The sequence below is a fragment of the Protopterus annectens genome, chromosome 2.part2, assembly GCF_019279795.1.
Source record: "Protopterus annectens isolate FY-2018-M chromosome 2.part2, PAN1.0, whole genome shotgun sequence".
NCBI lineage: Eukaryota > Metazoa > Chordata > Ceratodontiformes > Protopteridae > Protopterus > Protopterus annectens.
Genome location: NC_056730.1, coordinates 715,151,833 through 715,166,770, shown reverse-complemented (window position 1 = coordinate 715,166,770; position 14,938 = coordinate 715,151,833). Strand labels below are relative to the sequence as shown.

Sequence of the window (14,938 nt, the reverse complement as noted above, 5' to 3'; positions counted from 1 at the left end):
CTAGATTCAGCAGGTCTGAATCTAGTCTATGCTACAACAAACAAGGCATACCAATTTCAGAAAGAAACCGTTCAAATAAGCAGGCACAATAAGCCTTTAACCAGAAACTCCCAGCTCAGAAGGGCAGAATCTACCCTCTCCTCCCACAAGAGTGCAGACCACACCTTCTTAATGTAAAATAACTGGCCCTAGTCTAAACAGTCTTGTTGATCATTGCTTATCCTTTGACCATCATGCTTTTTCAGTAATACAGAAAGCCTTCTGTCTGGCTCATCTAATTTCTAAGGGAGTCTCTTGTAGATCAAAGAAGTTTTAAGTCCACCTTACTCATATTTTATCAGAGCCCGTTATTGAATATAGTGCTGATTTTTGCATGTATTTGTCCAAAACGTTTCACTCAGCTTGAGAGACCTCAGAGATTCCTAACTAAAAAGATTAGTAGCCTCAAACTTATTAGGACAGACTGGCAGATGTCTCCGTCCTCAGTCTCTTATAGGCTTCTCCATGGGATCTGTTTAAAGCCTTTCACACAGTGAAACATCTGGCCCTGCTTGACCTCCTGTTCCTTTAGAGAATAAATGGTGCCACAAATGTCTGGTTAACGGGCCTAAACCTCCATCAAAAGACACAGTAGACTTGTTGGTGTAATAGATTAATGTATCCCCCACATCTGGAATAAAGTTTCTGTAAATGTCCAATTGTCACCCTTGCCACTTAAAGCTAGGTAATTGGATGTGTAGCATCAGATTCTCCCCTAATTTGTGTCATGTTGCCCTCCTTAAGGCTGGCAGGAATGTTTAAATATGCTTTACTGGCAAGGCTTGTAATGGTCTATAGACTGCATAGTACATATCTATAAATCTTATCCAGTGTTAGGATGATATTTGTATTTTAAAGAAGTTCATATAATAAATGAAGACTATGAAGGATGGATTAAAGAGAACAACAAATGTATGCCTCTGATGCAAATGCTTGTTAGTGTTTTAAAGTACTAATTTTGTTGAAAGTGGTACAATGAAAAATAAAAGTGAGGCATATGTTTGATGTAGTATGTATCTGTACAACATTAAAACTGTGCATCTCCATAAAAAATGTTATGGAAAAGAAAAAATAGTTTTACAGCCAACTCCTGTGGTGTTCAATTAATTGCCTCATTCTAACTGTACAGATGCAATCAGAGTCGAGTACTAACATTTGAATTTAGTACCCATTGCTGAATCTGAAGAATGAGAAACATTCTTTGTTTGTGTCTTTCGGCTCTTCCCGGTTAGGGGTCGCCACTGCGGAACTCCGGTCCGCTAATGATTGGCAGTGGATTTTTACCAGCCATGACGCACAACCTTCAACGAAGGCATGGCCCCATTCATGTATGCCTCCACACAGAAGATGCTCTAGCTGAGAATCGAATGGGACAATGTCTTGCTATGAGGTGACAATGCTACCACAGCACCAAACAGGTCAGAAGGAAATGTGCAGACAGCAAACCACAGCAGTAATGTAAAAGTTTTTTTTTTTTTTTTCATATTTTACATAAAGAAACATTCTTTATGTAAAATGTGAAAAAAAAACTTTTACATTACTGCTGTGGTTTGCTGACTGCACATTTCCTTCTGACCGGTTTTCCTGTTATTGTTGAACTACACCTGACTTTACTGTCCAATCACGCCTTTGAGCTCTGATCTCTTATGTAGGTATAGCCAATTGTGAGCTGCGTAGTTGTGAAAAGACAGTTTCCCCCTTTAAGTCTGCTCATCCGTGCAACAAATAGCCTCTTTGGGTGTGAAAAACAAGGCACTTGCATTTGCAAAGGTTGAGAAGTACTGTGCTGGTAACTGTCAAATGCAGAGTAGAATTAAGAAGAGTCACTAGCAATTCATCACACTTCATCTGTACAGTGAGAAGAAGGGACATTTTTGTAAGGAATCTACTGTAGATAAATGTTGTCGTTGTGTATGCGTATGTGTACATATGCGTGCATGCGTGTGTACTGGGGCATAAATGCTAGTTTTTCTATGTAATCCAGTTGATCTAAGCCTGCTTGAGAAAAGCACCAAGATCTTCCTTACTGAATGGGTGTAATATGTGTTTGAATGTCAAGTTGAGATCCAGAGTCCAGCAGTATGCACTATAAATTAGCAAAAAATGAGCCTCAGAAAGTTGACAACTATTTATGCAGTAAAATTCAGCTATGAAGTTGCATTCTATTGCATAAGCACAGTTTTTCCACTTTTGGATGCTCCACTTGTGTAATTTTGTAGTGCACATTAAGTGTGTGGTTCATTTTGTTGTTGTTTTTGATAGTCATTTACATCACTTTCAGTTGCCTCAGACCATCCATTCAGGTCTAGTCAGTATTAATGCCAGTATTATGTTTGCTACTCTTCTCTTACAGTAGTTAACTCCTGTTAAACCCAGAAGCTTTTTTGCAGATATTTCACATTCAGTATAGCATGTCAGATATTCAGAAATGCGATTTCACAAAGTTACCATCCTAATTAAATGCAAGTGGAATTACTTTAAAATATATAATGTTGCTGCAGTAAGAATTCATGCTGCCTTCAAGTGCTTCTGACTACTACTACAACTATTTATTTATTGAAGCTTTGTTGACCAGGTTAGTCACCTCTTTTCAGAGGAGACCCGAGGAGATATTTATACCATTAGGGGAAATTTGGCCAGAGCATTAGAAAACTTCCCCAACTCTTTTTGATAGCTGCCACGGGATCTTTTACATCCACCTTTGCTACCACCAACTCAGGCAGATAGGGCCTTGGTTTACAGTCTCATCCAAAAGATGGCACACTCAGGAGTGCAGCACTCCACTCATCACATTTTTTCATTCCAAGTTAGTGTTGGGGCAATCAACTTGATGCAGTTTTGACAGCAGAGACACTTTCAAAGCTAGGTAAACTAGACTCTGGCTAAACAGACAGCCTCTCCCAAATAAGTAAATAAATAAAGAATTGTATTTTTTTAACCTTGCACCTGCTGGCCCAGGGAAATAAATAAATCACTTAAGTGTATAGAATGCTGTAGGTCGGTCTTTGAAGTGGTCATAAAATTCACAGTCGCTTCTTGCTTGTTAGTCTTTCATTCAATTTTTGCAGTTCTTGTTCTGATTTGGATACTGCAATTGATGATTACATTCCTTTTCTTATGATTTTGCTTATATTGTCACCTTGCCAAAGAGCTGTTGGAAAGTGCCAAGGGTTGGGTTTATATTTTAAGCCGTGTATCATCTCTTTGTGTTCATTTTTATGGTCTGATTAGATTCCATAGTAGTAGCAGTGCTTCTGACTGCTGGGCAGCTTCATCAGAACAGTCCTACAGTCTGAATGCTTCACAGTTTCAATAACAGAAGTGCATTGTAATGCTGATGCTCTAACCTTCTTGCTCAGCAAGCCTTTCCTTCCTTCTATGTGCCTGTATGCCTTGGTATCTTTTTCTAGCAATAGAAATTCACTGGATGGCATGTCCAGAAGAAGCTGAAACCATTAACTTCGCTTTGGGGTACTGCAGTACTGAAAGCAGTGTTTGCTTATATTTTGTTGGTCTCTGCAGGCATGTCATTGCTTTGTCTTTCTTAGCTCACAGCTTCCTAAACCACAAAGACCTCCTAGACAAAGTACACGTAAGAAATACCCTCAACAGCCCTAAACACACTCTTTCAAAACAACACCCACATCAACACACAAAGATACATCTCATGGAGCCTTTAAGCCCATAAGGCAAGTCACCATACAATCCAACATTCTAGTCATTGGAGACTCCATTGTGAAACACACTGATGACCCTCTCACCAGGCTGAGTAAGGAGAAAGTTACAGTCAGTTGCTTATCAGGGGCTACGATCCACCACATTATGCATGCACTCAGGTTACTGGATCACAATTACCAATATGACCTGAGACGTACCTCCCTAGACTATATGAAGAGAGAGAGACATCATAGAGCTTTCAGAATGTGTGTCTCAGGCTGGTATGAGCCTAACATTGAGCAGCATTTTACCTTCTCGAAGGATGATGCCACAATACAAAAAAAAGATGATTGACTTTAATAATTGGCTTAGTTTCTGGTTTCATTCTGAGGGGGTGCAGTGTTTGTCAGTATGGAAGGAGATGGTCAACAGACCATGCTGCTTTGCCAGGGATGGTCTGCACCTCTCCCCTCTAGGCTTTCGAATATTAGCTAAAACATTGTCTTCCCCCATAGTGCCTTTTTAGGCAGTGCCAAACAAAGTACTTCCGGCGTAGCAAATCAAAACCAAGAAAATCTAAAGGTATTACTGCTCAATGCTAGGAGCCTAAATAAAAAACTCCACTCCCTGGAAGCTCTGTTTACCCTAAAGAATGCTGATGTCTGTGCGATATCAAAGACATGGTTTAAAGCCGCAGACAGCATACCAACAGGGCAGGGTTATAATGCCTTCCACACATTTTAGACCAGCTACTTCACAGGCAGGGACTAAAGGTGGAGGTGTCTGTTTACATCAGAAATAAATATACTTCAAGGCTAGTCAAACAGGACAATGCACTTGAGCTGCTCAGTGTTCAAATCACCATAGGTAAAATCCAATACCACTTATTTGCAAGCTATAGGTCCCCCTCTATGACCCAGGAAACCCACAGCATGTATTTAAACTTATTAGAAACACTAACTATCCAACCCAATATAACTTTAATTACCCCACTATTAATTGGGTATCCTAAACGACATCAAACGTATATGCACAGAGATTCCTGGATTTTGTGAACGCAAACTCCCTGGATCAGATAAGTCAATACATAAATCAGGGTACAACCATACTGGATCTGGTCCTCACTAATATTGGAGAGTGCTGCACACCCCCTAATGTAATGCCTTCCCTGGTAGGGTCAGACCACAAAATAGTCTCCTGTGAAGTAAAAATAAAACCTGGGCCCCCAGTTAAACCGGGAATATTCAGGAGCTATTCTAAGGCTAACCTCTGCTATTAAGTGAGAACTTGGCAACATTTCAAGTCCCTATAAACCCTGAGAACACTTCTGCCTATGCAGAACTGTTCACAGAAACTCTGTACAAGCATGTTAATAGCTGTATAGAGCCAACTGTGCCCACCAGGAAGAAGTACAGAACTAACGCAAAAAACAAGCCACCCTGGTGGAATCACGATGTATAACAAGGAAGAAAATCATGGCAAAAATTAGGAGGTACAGCACCCAGCAGGATAAAAGCACCCTCATTAAACTAAACAAACAACTCGGAGGACAAATAAAGTCTACCAAAGCCAAATTTGAGGTAAGTTTGGCCTCCCAGGCCAAGGACAACCACAAAACTTTCTTTAGCTATGTCTGCAACTTCAAAGGCAATACACAATTGTGTCCAGAGCTCGTTGTAAATGAAGCCACCTATACTGAGCCAAAAGATATAGCAATCCTCCTGGCTGATAAATTCAGCTCCAACTTTACTCTCTCCCCCTCAACCTTCCCTCAGGGAAAATATCAAATGTAATGCCCCCTAGTATCACTAAGGAATAGGTCCTTAATGCTCTGTCTAAGACCAAGAACAGAACACTGCATCAGTGGGCCCAGACAGTATCCCAGGATGCCTTCTAAATAGCATGAAACATGACCTATCAGGGCCTCTGGAATTACTATTTAACTGTAGCCTCCAAACAGGCTTCATGCCTCATAAATGGAGAAAGGCAACAGTCATCCCTCTGCACAAAGGTGGGCCAGCTACAGATCCTGGAAACTACAGGCCCATAAGTCTCACTAATCTTATATGTAAAGCCATGGAAAGAATAATCATGGAGATGATCAGTAGAGATATAGTAAAGCTCCAGACACTGGTCCCAACCCAATTTGGTTTCGTAAAGGGCAGATCATGCCTACTCAACTTGGTGGACTTCTTTGAGAAGGTCATCAAAGCAATGGATGAGGGCAAAATCATTTACATGCCTACCTTGACCTGGCCAAGGCATTTGACACAATACCCTGCTGAGGCATTGTTGCCAAATTCAGGAGGTTAGGTGCAAACCTGTATGTCACCTGGTGGATAGTCAACTGGCTCACTAATCTTATATGTAAAGCCATGGAAAGAATAATCATGGAGATGATCAGTAGAGATATAGTAAAGCTCCAGACACTGGTCCCAACCCAATTTGGTTTCGTAAAGGGCAGATCATGCCTACTCAACTTGGTGGACTTCATTGAGAAGGTCATCAAAGCAATGGATGAGGGCAAAATCATTTACATGCCTACCTTGACCTGGCCAAGGCATTTGACACAATACCCTGCTGAGGCATTGTTGCCAAATTCAGGAGGTTAGGTGCAAACCTGTATGTCACCTGGTGGATAGTCAACTGGCTCACAGACATGACCTAGGATATTAGAATTGGGGAGGCCAGTCACAAGTGGAGTCCTTCAGGGATCAGTCCTTGGACCGCTCCTATATGGCATTTACTTCTCAGAAATGGTCTCTGGCTGACTAACTTTGGAGCTGTCATTGAATCTCACAGTGACACACATGTTCTTCAGGTGGGGCTGACACAGATAAACAACTGGTGTCAGAGTCATGGACTAAAACTAAATGCCAAGAAATGCATTATAGTATCCTTTGGAAAGTCATCCATTCCTGGTAACTATCATATTGAAAACTCACCCCTTAGAGTGGACCCAGTAATCAGGGACTTAGGGACACACACACATAGTAATTTAGCCTTTGATCATCACGTGTCTACAGTGGTGAGGAAATCATTCTATATTGCGCAACTTATAAACAAAGGTATGGCATCTAAGTCCAAGGAATTCATTGTTCCACTGTATTCGACATTCATCAGACCTGTCATTGAATACAGTGAGATGATAAAGCTGCAAATAATCAGAGGTTAAAATGAAGGAAAGGCTGGCTGAATGAGACCCCCTCAGGAGGAGATGTTTCAGAAGATAATCTAATTAGAGGGCAGAGCACGTAGGAAAAAAACTGAGATTTTCAGCTATACCAGAGAAGCTGGAAGGAACAGACTTCATTAATTTTGTGAAAGCACAAATAAGCAACTGGACTGGTATTCCACAGTAGGAGTTGTTATTTGAAAGGGCACATTGTCTGTATGCTCCAAACCTGGCTATGAGAAAGCAGCCTAGAGCTTTAATAGTAAAGATGCAATCCTACCATCAGAAGGTGTTGATTCTGATAAATCTTTGGCAGAAGTACAAAATACTAAAAGTGGGAGACAGCAGTGTATTTGTGCAGAATGTTTACTCATTGTACACCAGGCAGAAGAGGAGTAAATTCATTCCACAGTTCAGGGAATGTCGAGATGCAGGTGTGAGATTCAAACTGCTGTACCCAGCTGTCTTTAAGGTATCCTTCCCTGGAGGGACAAAATAATTTTTAATGAAGTACGTGCTAAGGAGGAAATACAAAGGTTTGTCCAACAAAAAGTAAGCTATGGAACTGAAGGAGATTCTGCTTCTTGTTCTTCTGGTAATAAATACCTGTGAAACTTTTCCCACTGTTTCAATGGAAAATGTTGGAGAGAAGGAAGGGAGCATGAGAATTGACTAGAAGAATCAAGAGTATGTCGGAAATGAAGCAGAGACAGGATTTGGGAGATGGAGGTGAACAGTAATAAAACCAGTAACTTAATATGGGATTACCATGCAGTAGTTGTATTTGTGAAATATGACAGAACAAGAAGATCTGGAAATATTGGACTTTTTCAGAATTTGTTGCACTTGTGGGGGACTGTAAAGCATATGCTCTACTTCATGTCATTAATGTTCCAAAAAATGGACTGGGGACAGGAAGAGAGGGGAGAAAGTTAACAGTATGTAAAGAAAACATTTTTTTTTTCTTAACAGTACTATTTTTGTGGTGTATGTTTTTTTTGCCTGCTATAAAGTAAAGTTTTCTCAGTTATTTTAAGTGTAATGGGGATTGCAGATAGGTGCTGCTGTTCTTTTTTTCTCTCTTTCTCCCTTCTTGTTCATTTTAAGCAATGTAGGCACTACAGTGTGAAAAAAACTGGTTAAAAGAGCATGACAAAAGAAAAAAATTAATGTGCTTTTTCTCATTCTTTCATGGGGGGAATGACTGGATTAAGGACCTTAAATTGATTTAGTAACAAATTTTAAGAGAAAGCAAGTAAGTGAAAAAAATATTGAATCTATGACACGTTTGTTCTATCAAATAAATGTATGCTTAGTAGCAGTTATGTATCTGGCCCTCATGTTTCCATGGAAACAATATTATAAAGGTAAATTGACTGTCTGGTTCTCATGTCTTCATGGAGATAATCTGATAAAGAGAAATTGGTTACATTCTGGTGGAGAGTGACTGGCTAGGGAAAAAAAGAAAAGAGAAACTGGCTAGGAGATAATGTTCCCTGAAAGCATTCAGGGGTTTTCCCAGGTGGGAGATCTATAAAAATAAGACAAAACCAGTTAGCACTTAGTAGAAGCACAGGCCACACCATGCGTCTTAACATAGATAACATTTATTTTAGGGTAACTCAAGTCTGTGAGTGTGGCAGTCTGTTTGGCACATTTGTTCCTGTTAGGAGGATAAAACTTCAGTATTTGAAGATGTACATGGTTTTGTGTAGTAGTATTAAATTAATAGGTTTAGTACTAAATTAATAGGTTTTAGGGGGTATTTGAAGGTTTTTATTTTGAGGGCTTTCAGTAAAACAAAAAGTTTTGTAAGATGTGACTTATGCTCAAACAGATATGACAAGAAACAACTATATAAAAGTTCAGCCTGTCAAACAGTGTATGTATGTAACACAAAAGTTGGAATTAGACATTTAACAAAAAGGTGTTCTACCTAAAAGGTGAGAATAATCACTGAAATATTGCTTTCTGTAATGTATTTAAATGTCAATGCTTTCACAGATAAAAACAAAAAAGAAATAATAGTGAACTGTATTAAAGATGTAGAGTGCAAATAGCTATGTTACAGGATACACAATTGGAAAGAACTGAACATGTGAATTTGGTAAATAAAGGTTTTCAGGGTGGTTATTCAGTAAAATACCTGGATCAAATTAAGAGGAATACTCATAGTAATTGGAAGAGGAGCTCCAGTAGTGGTAGAAGAGGTAAAAATAGATAATGGAAGATTTGCAGTGCTAAGGGGCTATTGGCAAGGGAGGAGAATTACACTGGCATGTATTTATATTCCACGGAAAACTGTAACCAGTTTTCAGCAATGAATATTAGTTATGTAGGTGGGAATTGGAATTTGATTTGCAGCAATGAAGATGTTTCTAGGGTGCCCACAGGGGAAAGATAACAAAGGAGGGTAGATTTTTGAAGAAATGTATGAATGTATTTGTCATAGAAGATGTGAATTCATTATTAGTTCAGAGTGAATTTACATATTCCCCAAGATATAAAAACCCAGCTAGGCTATACAGAATTTACATTTCACAGGAACATGTGCATTTAATTGAAGATCTTTATTCACACCCAATAACATTTTAAAGATCATGTGCCAATAATAACTAAAATAAAAACACAGGGTAATGAAATAAAATGAAACATTGGTGCTTTCCCACCTATCTATTGAAAAGAGAGGAATTTAAGGAATGGGTAGTGGAGATTATTCAGGAGCTATTCGAGAGGATAGAAATTATTTCTGAAAATATAGCTTGTGAGTTGGATAAAATTAAGGTGGATTTTAAAATTAGGATGGAAGTAAAAGAAAATGAGCTATAGTTAAGAAGTAACAAGAATTATTTAGAGACTTACAAATGTTAGAATTGCAGAACAGGGGGAATCTCACAGAACAAGAAGAGGACCAAGTGCAGAATGCTAAGCAGAAAATAAGGGATTACCATTGAATGCCTGAGTTTAGAAAGATTGATGTTAAGCAGCTGTTTTTTGATAACGCTAGATCACAACAATTTTTAGCACAACAAGTAGAAAGGGCAGTCACCAAGCTTAGGGAGATTCTGCAGAGGTATTAGAAATATTTTGGAAATTCTGTGAAAGTCTGTATAAAGCAGAGAAATATGGAAATCAAGAAAATATACAAATATAAATGTTTATGGAAGAATTAAATATACCAAGGTTAGAGGCAGATGAGGCTCAATTGCTAACAGGATAGGAGGAGATGAGATAAAAATTGTAATGTATAACCAATCTACAGGAAAGTCCCCAGGAATAGATGAGTTTGGAAGCTAGGAAGGTTTTGTTGAACAGTGTTTTAGGAAGAGGAGAAGTACCAACATCCTGGAAGAAAACAGTGGTAACGGTAATACCTAAAGAGGGTAAAGATCCATCAGCTTCATCTTCATACAGGTCCATTTTATAATGACTAAAAGGATGAAACTGATAGATATGGAACAGTGTGGTTTAGTGGAGGGGAGGCAAACATTTGACAACATTAACAGAATGTTGATGATCCAGAGGGAAGCAAAATGTAAGGAAATACCATTGCTGGTGGTGGGTCTTGATGCAGAGAAAGCATTAGAAAGAGTAAGCTGGGACTTCATGAGCAGGGCAGTGGAAGCAGTTGCATTTCCTGAAAAAAAAATGATAAGTTTAATTAGGAGGATATATGAGGGATAGGAGGCAAAAATTAAAGTGGGTGGGTGGGTGGGGTCCTCTCTGATAATTCCTGCATGAGCAGAGGAACCAGTCAGGGGTGTCATTTTTCCCCTTTGTTATTTGCATTATGTTTAGAACCATTGGCAAAGAAAATAAGGGACTCAGAAATTTAAGGATATAATTGGTATGGTAGTCAAGAAAAGCTGGCTCTGTTTCCAGATGATATTATTTTATACCAGAGAAAACCAGAAAGAGATATTACAGTATTGTGGAACCTTTTGAGACATTTTCAGATCTTTTTGGGATACAAAATTAATGAAGCTAAAAGAAAGGCAATAGCAGTAAATTATGTACCCCATATGAATTGGCCCAGCAGTATCCATATGTATGGAGATATGATAAAAATAAAGTAGTTAGAGGAGTTTGGATTAAAATGATTTTTGTGTGGTAGCTAAGCATATGTGGGAAGAGACTAGACAAAAGATAATACAAAAACTGAGAAAATGGAAGCTTTGTTATATGGATAGTAAGATACAAGCAGTTAAAATATTTTTTAGTCCCATTAGTCTTATACACAGGTCAGGCATATTTTTTATCATCCAGACAAGAAGTTGTGGATAGCAATTAATAAAGAGCTGAAGGACTTTTTCTGGGAGAAGATGATGGCAAGATTCAAGTGGGATAAGCTGATTCTTCCAGAAAGACAGGGCGGACTGGGATTACCCAATTTTAAGGCTTAGTTCAGAGCTACACAGTTAAGGCTGTTATACATGGCACAAGCAGGGTACTATAATTCAAAGTGGAAAGGGATGATGATGAAACTGGGAGGACACTAAAGAAACAAGGAGAGACTGGGATTTTGGATGCAAGCCTTTAAGGAGAATAACAGTAACCTAAGAACTAAGCCAACACGGGAATGGATAAAGGAGATTCTGCCAATAGGATGACAGCAATTAGGTATATAGACAGTAGGCAAGAGGGGGCTGGAATTTATTGCAGAAAACTGTCAAAGGAGCTAAGGCACTGGGAGCAAATAACTAGAGAGGAAAAGATGATAGGATGAGAAGACGCCAAGTATTTATTATTGACGCAGAAATACTAAGTCTCTGGTATTCAGGCAGACTGAGGGCTACCTGCAGGCAGATAAACCCAAGTGTGATGACTGCAATAGTGAATTCACTCGAACATCTACATTTATGGTAAGTATACACAGCTGTACTTTTCTTTAAAAGAAAAGGGCAGGAATTGAATAATTTTGTAATGTTGCTTAGGTTATATGATATATAGCAATGTATGTGAAGTATAATGTTTGTAAATGTGAACTTGTTAATACAGTTTGATTACTTTTATATAAATATAAATTTGCTAGTGTCCCAAGTGGCAATTCAATAAAGGTGTGTAAAAAAAAAAAAAAGATATAGTGCAAAATATTTATACCAGTAGTTTTCATAAGTTTTCGATCAAAGACAATTCACAGTTTATCTTTGTGAATATTTGAATCCAGCATCTGAGGGAGATTACAGTCAAGGACAATGTAGTTTGTTATTCTTGTGCATATTAAATCTACCATCTGTGGGCACCGGGGTCCATATTTATTTTATTTTAAATCCCACATTGTCACACTGCATTTTAGAATACAAAGATGCTCTTTAGTTTTAAGTTCATGTTTGCATAGAATGCAGAACACAATTTTAGATATTGAATTCACATTTCTTTAATGCAGAACAAATCCTTCTGTCAAGTATAAATCTATCAATAGTCCTAGAGCCCTAGTAGTTCACAGAAGACTGATGAATAGGAGTTAAAACTGGCAGATGCATCTTATCCCTGACAGATTCTGTGTAGATAAACTTAACAAGAACAAAGGACAGATTCCATATACCTTGCCCTTGATGTAAGTGACTTACTGTAGTGTAAAGCATATCTACAAAGCAGGCTTACACTGCAGTAAATCACTTACACCAAGAATATATTTTTTATAGTCGGACCCCAAATGTTTGGACAGGTTATAATTTTGTAGCTACTCCTAGAGACCTAACACATATAACACTGATAAGCGGTAAAAGCGTAGATGACAAATAGTTCCATATTATTATTGTTTTCAGTTGTGGAATTTGATGTTCCAAGTCATGCAGTCTGGTTTCTCAATTGTACTAACTGCAGAGGCATATTTATTAACTTTGGACCCAAGTTTTAAGTTATTACTGTTAGTTAAAAGGTTCTTTTTTATTTCAAAAGCACTGGTGTATAAATAAAACAGGTGAAATTGCTGGAATATTGGCAATATACCCTATTTATTTTCTTCTTGCTGTAGTAACCTTTTGTGTCTGATTTTTTTTTTGTTTGTTTGCTTTAGGAACTCAGAGAAAGCTAAATGCAAAACCACTGTCTTCCTTCCTTGCTTTTGGAGTAATTGCAAAAATGAGCTGCGTATCAACATATTTTTTCAAGGGTGGCAGTACAGTAATAAACTTCTGCAAGTCAACACATGCAGTACCTAAGAAACATTTGTATTAAAGTATAGTTTTCTAATAATTATATTTTTTAGCTTTCTTGCTTAAGTGGATATGTTTGAATTCCTTTTTTTGTTTTGTTTAATAGGTTTCTGGTTTTGCAAATAATGCTTTATATTTTAATTACTTGTACATCATAAGAAACTGGCTAGAAAATTCATTCTGTAAAGAACTCTGTAATGCACTTTCATGTTGAAACCTGTAAGCTGTAGTACTACTACAGCATAAACTAAATTTTGAGTATTCATTTCGAAATTAGTATCACAAATGTTTGCCTATAGGGTAGAGTGGATTTCTATTTGTTCATTTATGAGGTTTTGTTTTGGATCATAGACTTGAGAGCTGTCACACGATAAATACCAAACTAATATGTCAGAGCTTTACAATGTCCAGATTCTTTTGGTCTTCTAATTTAAATAATAGTTTGTTTTGCATCCCTGGGCTAACAGAGAGCTGAAATTTCCTAAATTGTGAGCATGGTTTCACTACAACACCTTGGTTGTAACATAACATAAATATTTGTGTTTGGTCATGTGACAGCTTTAATTAGGATCTTCATAATGAAAAAAACTCTACTCTGAGGTTGCAAAAGCATTATTATATATATATATTTTGCCTTTGCTAAATGGGTAAAGTTACATGGTAAGGGTACATGTTCTTGTATTTGGGAACAACCATAAGGAAAGTGTATTTAAATGATTTGATTGAATCAAACAGTACAGAAACAGAAGATGTACAGTATAAATAATTCATAACCATAACCACTAGGCTCTGTTGCCATGTAGATGCTGTGCCTTTGTTACATACATTTTTATTTCTTCTGTGTGATTTCATTTTAACATGTGCCTTCAAAGTAGTTTTCTACCTGCAAATCACTTATGAAGTACTTTCCCCATATTGAGTCGACAGTCCTTGGTACAGGGTTGGAGTTCTGCAGACAGAGTAAATGAAATAAGCCATTTTACTGCAGAAATTCCATGGGACCATGAAACTTGCAAGCAAATTTGAAATTTAAGAAAAACTACTGACAAAAAGGGCAGTACATGTGCAAGTAAAACTGCAGAAAACATAACATGGCATATCAGTGATGTGTAGTTTCCAGTACTGCCTGACAAAGAATGAAGAGCTCTGTTTGCTGCTGGCCATTTACCATGGAATCTACAGTTGACCGGCACCTTTTACAGTCCTTGTTAGCCTCTGCAGTATCTGTTTTATCAAATGTCAGTAGCTGTACTGCTATAAACGTTGCATGTAGACTGCTCGTACTATAAGATGCCATTTTAAAAATGGAAAACTGCAATCTGCACATTGAGGACTATGTATCTGCAGTGCAACCTGCACTCATACATAATGTGCGGAATACTGCAATTTTGTTTCAGTGCTGCAAAGTTTACAGGTTAGCTTTCACAACACTAAAGCTTCAAAGAAGAAAATGCATTATGCCAAAATTCAAATGTGTTGCAAAACTGTTGTACTGTAATGTTTGCACTTGTACATTAGTGAAAAGAGACATGTGCCTGTAGGCTTCTGATGTATAAAGTTAAAATGCAAGCCAAAATGAGGCTGTGGTAATGTAAATTAGATGAATTGTTTATATCTTTCAGTTGTATGGCTTTGGGAGCTTTCACAAATGTGGATTTATAATGAAAATTGTGAAATAAAGATAAATCCCAAAATCTTTGTGTGATGCTTCTTTTAATATCAAAAACTGTTTTTAAATTTCAGTAAACCCTTGGTGACTCCAGGCATTTCTTTGGGACTTCCTCCAGCCATTTCTGTAGGATCATCCTAGTAACTTTGCTAGGCTTCTAATACTGCCTGTACATATTCACATTAATAATTACAAAACCATTTTCTAAACAAGTTAGTTAAATATTTCTTCTTAAAGTTT

At 37.8% G+C, this 14,938-nt stretch overlaps 1 protein-coding gene across 8 annotated transcripts in view; it reads left to right on the top strand.

The window, feature by feature from the left end:
- CAST (calpastatin) overlaps positions 1 to 14,723 on the top strand; it is a 1,327,899-nt gene extending 1,313,176 nt beyond the window's left edge. For all 8 annotated transcript variants that reach the window (XM_044064116.1, XM_044064117.1, XM_044064120.1 and 5 more), the window contains one exon: positions 12,891 to 14,723. The gene's annotated coding sequence lies outside the window, so the exon portion shown is untranslated. The remainder of the gene's footprint in view (positions 1 to 12,890) is intronic.
- The last annotated feature ends 215 nt before the right edge of the window (positions 14,724 to 14,938 follow it).